The 10,237-nt window shown below is 37.7% G+C and overlaps 1 pseudogene; it reads right to left on the bottom strand.

Annotated features, from left to right (window-relative positions):
* Positions 1–2,205: 2,205 nt before the first annotated feature.
* LOC118009642 overlaps positions 2,206–10,237 on the bottom strand; it is an 11,935-nt pseudogene continuing 3,903 nt past the window's right edge.

Below are 10,237 nucleotides of genomic sequence, written 5' to 3'. Positions count from 1 at the left end.
GGAAAGATTTATGTTCCAAGGTTCTCCTATCAGTGTAATTTTTAATTGCAAAAAATGGGATCTCGCTAACATGTTCAAATGCAGGAGAATAGTTAATAAGTCATAGAGCATTCAAATAATATAATATTTTAGCTATTGTAAATATTTTAGAATGTAATTAACGATCCTAAGACATGCTTAATAATTCTAGTGAGCAAAGAGAAGCTAAAATTAATAAAACATGTGATCAAGATTATGTTTTTAAAATATTGCACGCATATGCACATTAAAATTTGTGATAAATTAAGAAGTAAGAGTGAGAATGACAAATTGGTTTATTGGGAAAATCCCTCCAAAAGAGGTAAATAGCTTAAGACAATGGAGAATTGAAGAGGAAGATAGGGGTTATGCAAATCAGAGACTTTCATCTTCCTGGAGTTTGAACACTAGAAAGCTGTTGAGAGGTTGAGTTTCTGAAAGAATGACTAGTGTTCTTAGGGTCAAAGCCTCCATTTTGGTGTGAGGTCTCTTGAACATTCATTTCCCCATGATCTGAAAAAATCTTCAGTAAACTACAAAAACAATGATATATCTAGTGTGATTGAATTTGGCGACAGTTAGGATTCTGCTCTGAACTGCCATGTGTGTGTGTTGGTGGGGTGGAGGAAGTAATCAGATCCCCTAGGTAGATGCAGAACAGTGAGGTAGCTCTATGGGAATTGGAAAAACAAAAACAAAAACAAAACAGAAGCTATAAAATTTGAGGGAGAGCACTGAACTTTCTCCGCTGGTGAACTTGGGAATTTGAGTCAAACTATATTAAATCTCCCAGGGTATGGAAATCCAAAAGCAACATTTGAGCAGACAGAATATAAACATAATATATATATTCGTTAAATATTAAATCTTTTTTTTTTTTTTTGTAATTCTTTACATCTTGACATATAGGACTGTAGTGATTAATTCAGTTGTAAATGGAATTTGTGCTTTGAGTGGTTAATGGTTCAGATGTGTACTGGATGAAACTTTATCTATTGATATATTCAGAGACATTTAGTGTAAGGGTTTACTGAAATCTTATAAGATGTCAGTGTTTAACTATATTAGGTAGCCATCAGTATTTGTATTCGTTTGCTACGGCTACCGTAACAAAGTATCACCCACCGGGTGGCTTGAACAACAGAAATGTATTTATTCACAGTTCTAAAGGCTAGAAGTCCGAGATCGAGGGGCTCGTGGGTCTGGTTTCTCCTGAGGCCTCTCCGCTTCGTTCACTGATGACCACCCTCTCACTGCCCTCACGTGGCCTTCCTCCTTTCTGTGCATGTGCATGTCTGGTGTCTTCCTTTTCTTATAAGGACGCTGATCATATTGGATTAGGGCCCCCATTTTATAACCTTGTTTAACCTAAAATACCCCTTTAAAGTTCCTGTCTCCAAATGCATTCATATTCTGAAGCCCTGGGGGGTGGAACTTCAACATAAGAATTTGGAGGAATTTTATTCAGAGAGAGAGAGAGAGAGAAATAGAGCATGGGTGGGGGGAGCGGCAGAAGGAGAAGCAGGCTCCACGCTGAACAAAGAGCCCGAGGTGAGACTCGATCCCACGACCCTGGGATCATGAACTGAGCCAGAGGCAGAGGCTTAACACACTGAGCCACCTAGGCGTCCCTGGAGGAATTTTATTCAGTAAGAATAAAAGACTAAAGATGACTGCAAGGGCACCTGGGCGGGTCAGTAGGTTAAGTGGCTGCTTTGGTTCAGGTCATGTTCCCAGAATCCTGGGTTCAAGCCCCATGTCTTGCTCCCTGATCAGTGGGGAGCCTGCTTACCTGCTTCTCCCTCACCCTCTGCCCTTCCCCCCACCCCCCACCCCGCACCCACGTGTTTGCTCTCTCTCTTTGAAATAAAATCTTTTTAAAAAATGATGCAAACTGGCATTAAAATGATGCTGTTCAAATACTTAATTTGCAAGTTCAGTGGGTGCTTTTCAATTGGATTAATTTATGCCTCCATTAATTATTTACAGCCAAAATTTGTTCATTGAAGTTCCATCAAATAAAGAGTAAGTATGCATTGTTTAAAAATCTCCATTAAAAATACAGTAAAAGTAAATCTGCCAAATTAATTCTTTTTCATTAAGACTGTGAGAAGAAAAACTAACAAAGAAGCATAGGTATAATATTCCTCTGGAGAAGTTTCTTAAGTAGATTGAGGATGATTTCAATCAGTCTGGAAGAGAAGAACGTATGAAGCACCTACAGGAAGAAAGGGGTAAATTACTCCAAAAAAGGCACAACTAACAGCAGGAATAAAGACCAGGTCCCTTGTGGCATAACCTAATGTGAAGAGGGATTCTCTGAATAGGTAACTTTCCAATGAGACCTGAAAGAAAAATAGAAATTAGCCAAGAGAGTGAAGAAGGACATTCCTACAATCCAACTACTACCCTAAAATTGGCAATGTTTCTTTTTAATCCTTTTCATTTAGGTAAAATAGAATAGTACTCTCACCTTCCCTTGTTTTACTTTATTAAAAAACCTGCAGTTTGGAGTCCACATTTATGACCTTGCTATTTAATTCTAATTTTCTGTGCTTTTTATAACATATTCCTTAAATAAATGGGACTGATATATAAAATTGTATCAGGCTCTCGTATTTCCATAGTTATGTATCATTGAACTTTTAATATTAATGTAAAAGAGATTAAAATATTTAAAATTAAGGCAAAATTTCTACAGATTCCATGAACACAATAACTAACAGCTCATTAGTCTGGTAGCACGTTACACTGGAGAATATCTTGGCACGCGTCAAGACTGTGAGCCTGCTCACGGTAATGGTTAATTTTTGAATAATATGTCAAGGATAGTTAACTATTAAGTTTAGCATATTTGTGCAAGTTAACCAATTCACTGGACACTTTGACCTTCAACTGTATTAATAAGGTCATGGAGCTATAGAACAGGGCCAGGGACATGGCGGGCAGTGTTGGGGGGGGGGATATGGTTGGTCATTCATTCAAGTGGAACTGGAGTTACAGTAGTTGTTTTCATCTTTTTTTTTCCCCCCACTAAAAGCAGAGAGAGCTTCCTTTGCCTCATTTCTTCAGTATAAATACACTTAAAAGTGGATTTGATAGGAAAAAAAAAACTTTTTTTATTCCATACCAACTGGCACATTTATAAAAGCAACCGAATCATTCTCAATAAGTCAACTGCCTCAAATATTTTTAACCTATGCAACAAAGATAAATACTAAAAAAAGAAAAAAAATTAAGATTTGCTCATTTCTCCAACATCTGTTAAGAAGAAGTCTTTGGTTTGCCTTTGGGGTATCTCTGTCTGCTGCTTCATACAGCCCTTGACAGATTTTTGCTGGCCCCACCAAAGACAGGAAGTCATTTTCTGTCTCTCATTTTCAGTCTATACCTGAGTTGAAAATCTCGAAGATTCAATTTGATATCAGATTTGGTGTGTGATGGCAGTCCAATCTCCCGGAGCTGTAAATATACCTGTAAAGTCTGGGAAGTTTATTTAGGCTCTTGCACAGAGCTCTGGAGGATACTAGATTTCTGGGTTTGGGTTCTGGGTCCAGGAAGGTGTCTTTATATTGACTGTTTAAATTTTGCTACTTTTTTACTTGTTGTTGAATGAAATCCTATCTCAAAAAGAAAACTGTGGTTAGAATAAATAGCCTCTAGGAATTCATCTGGCTTTCCAGAAATCTGTCTGAGGTGTCCTTTCTCCTTCGCTCTGGGAGCCCAACTTGGCTGAGGCTTGTTTTAAATCAGTGCCAGTTGTAACAGTAGATATTAGAGATCCAGATTATGGGTGTTGCTGTGGAGATCACTAATTAAAAGATTTTTAACGGTCATCCTGATTACACAGGAACTTCCCATATTCTTCAGATAAAGCCCTCAAATTTGCTAAGAAGCCTGCACTTGGAATTATTTGGTGTTTGGAAATCAAAATAGGAACCAATGTGCTTGTAACAATATTAATGTAGTCATCCATGTGAGCCAAATCAGGGACTGAGACCCATTTAAAGAATACCATACAACCAGGGGAACTAACTAATAAATGAATATTTAAGTAAGTGAAAGACATATATACTTTAAAAAAAAAAAAGTTTTATTCATTTCTTTGTCAGAGAGAGAGAGAGAGAGAGAAATAGAGCATGGGTGGGGGGAGCGGCAGAGGGAGAAGCAGGCTCCACGCTGAACAAAGAGCCAAAGGTAAGACTCGATCCCACGACCCTGGGATCATGAACTGAGCCAGAGGCAGAGGCTTAACACACTGAGCCACCTAGGCATCCCAAGAAATCTATACTTCTTACTCTCTTGTAGGATAGAAAACGGATTTAATAAATAACATCCCAAAACAGTTTACATCTGGTTTACTTTACATTCTCCTAGGTCTCTCATTTTCCAGGGTCCCTGGGTGGCTCAGTTGGCTAAGCATCTGACTCTCGATTTCAGCTCAGGTCATGATCTCAAGGTCGTGGGATCTAGCCCTGCATGAGGCTCTGCACTCAGCAGGTAGTCTGCTGGAGAATTTTTCTCTCTATATATATCTCTATCTCTATCATCTCTATCTCTATCTCTCCCCCGCAGTAAATAAATAAATCTTAAAAAAACAAAAGAAAACAAAAAAAAAAAACCTTTCGTTTTCCAAACTTTCCCCACCATAAATACTCCACTCTGGTATCCCAGGCCAAGCCACTACGACTCCCTCTGCCTCCCTTCTCTCCACTCTAGGTCCATCTGTTAGTCCTTCTTTTATGTCTGAATTTTATTTTGGCTCATTCTCTGATTTGCATGAGAAATGGGTGGATATGACATGCTCTCCTACGTGGAGGCGATGGGCTTTACATATAAGTCAGGACTTGCATCAACTATTGTTACACAGTATTTGGCAAGTTGAACGAGGAGGAAATTTTCTTTTTCTTTTCCTACTTCATTGAAATATAATTGACAAAGAACACAGTATAAGTTTATGGTGTACAAGGAATGATTTGATATATGTATATATTGCAAAACTATTGAGAAAGGTGTTTTTTCTTCATCTATTTTTTTTTTTCCTTTGTGGCACAATGAATACAAAATTTAAAGGTAGAGAAAACTATTCTATAAGAGAATGTATGTGTAGGTACTTCAGCCTTGAAAATGGTAGAAATTATCACTAAAGTAAAAAAGGGACTTATTTATGAAAAGATTCAAGGTTTTAGAGAATAGGAAATACCTATGTGAAAGGAAAATGAGAGCTATACTAAAGGAAAAATAAGAACAATGGAAGATGGTCTAGTCCTTTAAATATGGGGCTGGAAGGAGTCAGATATTTAGTCGTAAATTGTGAGCTTGGTATTAAGAGCATGCTCAGGGAAGATTCCAGAGAGTGAACTGACTCAGATGATTACAGCAACCTCTGAAAGTTGAAAAAAATAAACCAATAATGGAATCAACTGGGGAACTTCTTCCAAATGGATGAAGCAACTACCTAATATGTTTGCACCGGTGAGGAAAATTTAAGCAAACGATAAGCAGCATTTGTCAGGTTCTATTCAGTGTGTTGCAGAGTGACACGATTCGTGTGTGAAGGTGAGGGAGAGTAAGGATAGCACATTTAATGACAAAGCTTGACTATAAAGTGTATGTTTTTATGTTTTAAGGGAAGTACTAAGAAGAAACGTACAAAAAGAAAGTCAAGGTTTAGTCCAGCTTTGTATTAGATACTATATCTACAATAAATAGGGAAACTATATAATTTATTTTCCAAACATGTACTCTTGGGGGAGTGAAAGATAGTCATGTAAACACAATAAATATAAACCAGGATTGACCTGGGCAAATAAATTGAATGTGTGGTCCCTGTAGTGACAGAGGCAGCATCTTATAATTAAATTGTTATGGAATTATATAAATTATTATATAATTTAAGGATAATTAAATTATCCTTCTCAATGGCGTATCAGTGTGTATGATTCATACAAAGGATACATATTTTTGGCAGTCAAATAACTAATTGACATTATGGTTCTTATTATCTCCATTATGCTGAAAGGAGAAGGATGTGAGGAAGATGCATTTACGAAATGAGAAGCACAGAGAAAGCAACTGTGCTGTGTGTCCAGTTTTTGTACTAAGGATAGGTCTACTAGGGAGATTTGAGATAAAGAGAACACACCATCTAAAAGTAAATGTGAAATAATGTTGATGGTGGGAGATAGACCTTGGAAACCCAAAAGCCATTAGACAGAGCAAGATAGGGTGTGAACACACAGGGGAGACTTAAGTGACTAAGACTGTTAGTAATGTGAAGCCAAGAAAATTGCCAGGTGATCTTCTTACTATGGAAATGGTCTATAATATTCTGAGCATAAGAAGATTTATGGAGGATGAATCAGCCATGCTCTCTGGATATAGACATTCTAAACTTTTAGATGCAACTTCAGTTTCATTATAGCTTATAAGAAAAAAAAAATGGAAACACTGCTACAGTGAGCACAGACATCAATTGAAGATGTATCCAATTTCAAAAGGCCAATCACTGAAATAAAAGTGACATATTTGAAGGAAATAAAAACAAAACCAGATAAAAGATTACATCATTTCCACACACCTGAAAAGTAGACAGTTTCATTAAAATAGCTTGTCTATGCTTTTCTGATTCTTACCATGATCAGCTTATACTCCAGGTGATGGTCAACTATAAGAGTCCTTGGAATTTCATTGTTAGTACTTGGGTTTTCATTAGTTTCAGTCTTCTTGGAACTTATGTGTAGAGGGAATGAGAACACCCAATTTATAAGAACCACTTTGCTTAGCAGATGGACAAGACTGCCATTAATTGAATTAACTATGTTATTATTGAAGAACTAATTAAAATAAATGTCATTAAAGATGTTGTCAATAGGCTAAGATGTTCAGCAGTTAAGAAATTTCTAGTAGCACCAATGACTTATGCATGTATTTACGATATCAGGAAAGGTATGAGTAACAACTGAAATATTTATTTGGGTCGTCAGCCATCCAACAGACAGAATATCTGAAAGCCCCAGGCCAGTAGAAAACAACATAGATAATTGCTAGAGATCTATTATTATTGCCAATTATTAACCTTTCACCTCCCTGCAAAAAAAATTTTATATTCTCTCCTGTTGCCATGTGACTTGCCACGTCCCTATTCCCTGTAGGAGGAATACACTTCCTCAACAAATTGACATTGTTTTTGACCATTTGATTGGATTTGGCCAATGGAGTATGAGCGTACATGAATGATGTCACTTACAAATGAAAGTTTAAATAGACATTTTCCTTTGCCATGAGAATAAACATGCTCCAAGAGGAAGCTGCTCCTTCAGTGCAGAGCTAGAAATGAAGCAGATTGACAAGAGCCAAGTTACAGGTGCTAGACACTGGAATGTGAGTCAGATATCATGATGTGTATTTGTAAGGCTCAATGTAAGGTGCAAGGTAAGCCAGTGAAGACTTGGGATCTCTCTCTCTCTTTCTTTCTTTCTTTCTTTCTTTCTTTCTTTCTTTCTTTCTTTCTTTCTTTCTTTCTTTCTTTCTTTCTTTCTTTCTTTCTTTCTCTTTCTTTCTTTCTTTCTTTCTTTCTTTCTTTCTTTCTTTCTTTCTTTCTTTCTTTCTTTCTTTCTTTCTTTCTTTCTTTCTTTCTTTCTTTTTTCACCAGAACAAAACTAATATAAGTAAACTTCAAAGGGGTGGTAGATATGAGTAAGTTAATTGCAATTCAAAGGAAAAAGGGTAAATATATTTTCTTTTTAAATTCTGTATTGAGGGGCGCCTGGGTGGCTCAGTTGTTAAGCGTCTGCCTTCGGCTCGTATCCTGATTCCAGAGTCCTGGGATCGAGCCCCGCGTCGGGCTCCCTGCCCTGCGGGAGGCCTGCTTCTCCCTCTCCCACTCCCCCTGCTTGTGTTCCCCTCTCGCTATGTATCTCTCTGTCAAATAAGTAAAAAAAAATATTAAAAAAAAAATTCTGTATTGATGTGGTGTTGTAAAATAAAAATCAAATAATGCATCAAGACTTATGAATAAGTATAGTGAGCCTACAAAGCTACTAAGTCTGTTAGCCCTTAATGTCATAACCTGTAAATATCCACAAGTGTGGATTCCTAGCCAATGTTCTTTATTCTCTTGTATTAAAAATTAAAAATTGGTTCTACTCCATATCATTTAAGAGAAGTCATCAGTGCAAAGTTCTGTGCATTGAAGGTAGGCAGAGGACATGAAGAGTTCCATCAGAAACCTTATCTAGTTATATGAACACTTTCAAGAACAGAGCTATCTTCTGTTAATGAGAATTTTGACAATCTCTTTTTTTTTTTTTAAAGATTTTATTTATTTATTTGACAGAGAGAGAGACACAGCGAGAGCAGGAACACAAGCAGGGGGAGTGGGAGAGGGAGAAGCAGGCCTCCCGCTGAGCAGGGAGCCCGATGCGGGGCTCGATCCCAGGACCCTGGGATCATGACCTGAGCCGAAGGCAGACGCTTAACGACTGAGCCACCCAGGCGCCCCGACAATCTCTTGATAATACATGCCAACCAGACACCACAGGAAGATTAGAAAACAACAATACGTATCTTGGAGGCATTTAGGAAAAGTAACGGCTAGTCTAACTTGGAGGAGCACATCTTTCTCAACGGGAAAAGAAGCTGGGCTTTGGACGTAAAGTACTAAGTTCAGCGACTTTTCAGTAACAATCAGTTATAGAGAGAAAAGCATCAGCTAATATGGAAATTAGTGAAAGACTATAGTGCACTTTTGCTTGGCCCCTTTAACATCTAATGTAACTATTAACCTTCATGCAACAATAACTGCCAATATTACGGTCATTGTAATGAAGTGCATGAGATAGAAGACACCTGTAGCATGTGTCTGCTGAGGGCTTCGCTATGGGAGAACGAAGCGTAGATGGTCCAAGCCTCACTGTTGCAGGAGAGTACCCTAAACCCAGAACGTGGTTGATAGTGGTGTTGAGAGTGGCAGCGAACTTCAGAACTAATCTTACTAACTCCGTCAGTGGCTTAATCTGGGTGAATTTTTACAAGGACAATCTGTCATAACTTGTCTGGTGGAGATTTCTATGTGAAACTATTGGAGAGGGTGTGGTCTGGCCAGGGACACTGTGATCACAAGAAAAGATTGGTGCGCCATCATAAGTGCATTTCATCTACGAGTTGGAAAACCTCAGTAGTTTTGATACATGATAGATAGATAGTAAAATACGCTGATGGGAGTTTAAAATTTCATGAAGACATAAGGATTTCAGAAGTTAATGTCATTAAAATACCCAGGAAGGAAATCATAGATTCCAGGAATTCGGTAGGCTTGTGTCAGGAGGCTGAGTTAGGTATCCTATAATATGGTAGTAAAGGAAAGGTGCCCTGATGACTATAAAAGTTTCTGTGAGTCTAGGGGCAAAATGGGCTCTTTTTATTTGGTGAATCAATAATCAGTTTGCAACCCAAGATGGGTTGAGCATAGGGAGTAAATATAGGATATAACTTCAAAATCACAACAAAATACAAGGAACAACAGTCATGAGGCATGCTAACACAAGTGTGTGGATAAGGGAACATTGACAGAGCAGGTTTTTCATTGCATTAGAAGGAGGCCTAATGTTCCCAGGCTCTTTTAGGACAGTCCTCTATCACTAACGGGAGTTAACTCTGGCCTTGCTTCAAAAAAAGGAGAACCCACAAACGTGCTTTCATCCAGTCAATAATTAACCTTCAGTTCCTCACAAGGGAAAAGGCTTGTGGTCTACAGATACATTTTTGGATCCCAAATATCTTCATATTCAGGGATACATGTAGGGAATGAAATCATCAAATATGTGTATTAACAGCTGTGAGGCTGGGGCGGGGGATCAGACAATCTAAAATGAGAAACTATCTATCCTTTGCAACTTACTGATTTTCAGGAAAAATAAGAGGAGCTGAGGCTGAATATGTCAAGACCCTGATAACACATTTAAACTATCTTCATACTGATAAATTGGACCAGCTTTTTATTTTTATAATAGCAGTAGTTTCTCCAGAATGGACACAGGCTTTCGTCCCCAAAGATTAATCTATTAAGGTCACTGCAGAGATTCTAGCCTCTGGACTTTCATACAGAGGACTTTTCTCTACAGTTATTTACCTAAACAATGGGTACACCTTTAGAGTAGAAAACTTAAAGGGATGATATATATATATATATATATATATATATATATATATATATATA

Source organism: Mirounga leonina, unplaced genomic scaffold (assembly GCF_011800145.1).
Source record: "Mirounga leonina isolate KUSES-001 unplaced genomic scaffold, KU_Mleo_1.0 Mir_127, whole genome shotgun sequence".
Lineage (NCBI taxonomy): Eukaryota > Metazoa > Chordata > Mammalia > Carnivora > Phocidae > Mirounga > Mirounga leonina.
The sequence above is the reverse complement of the archived record's forward strand: the minus strand, read 5'-3'. Positions and strand labels throughout refer to the sequence as shown.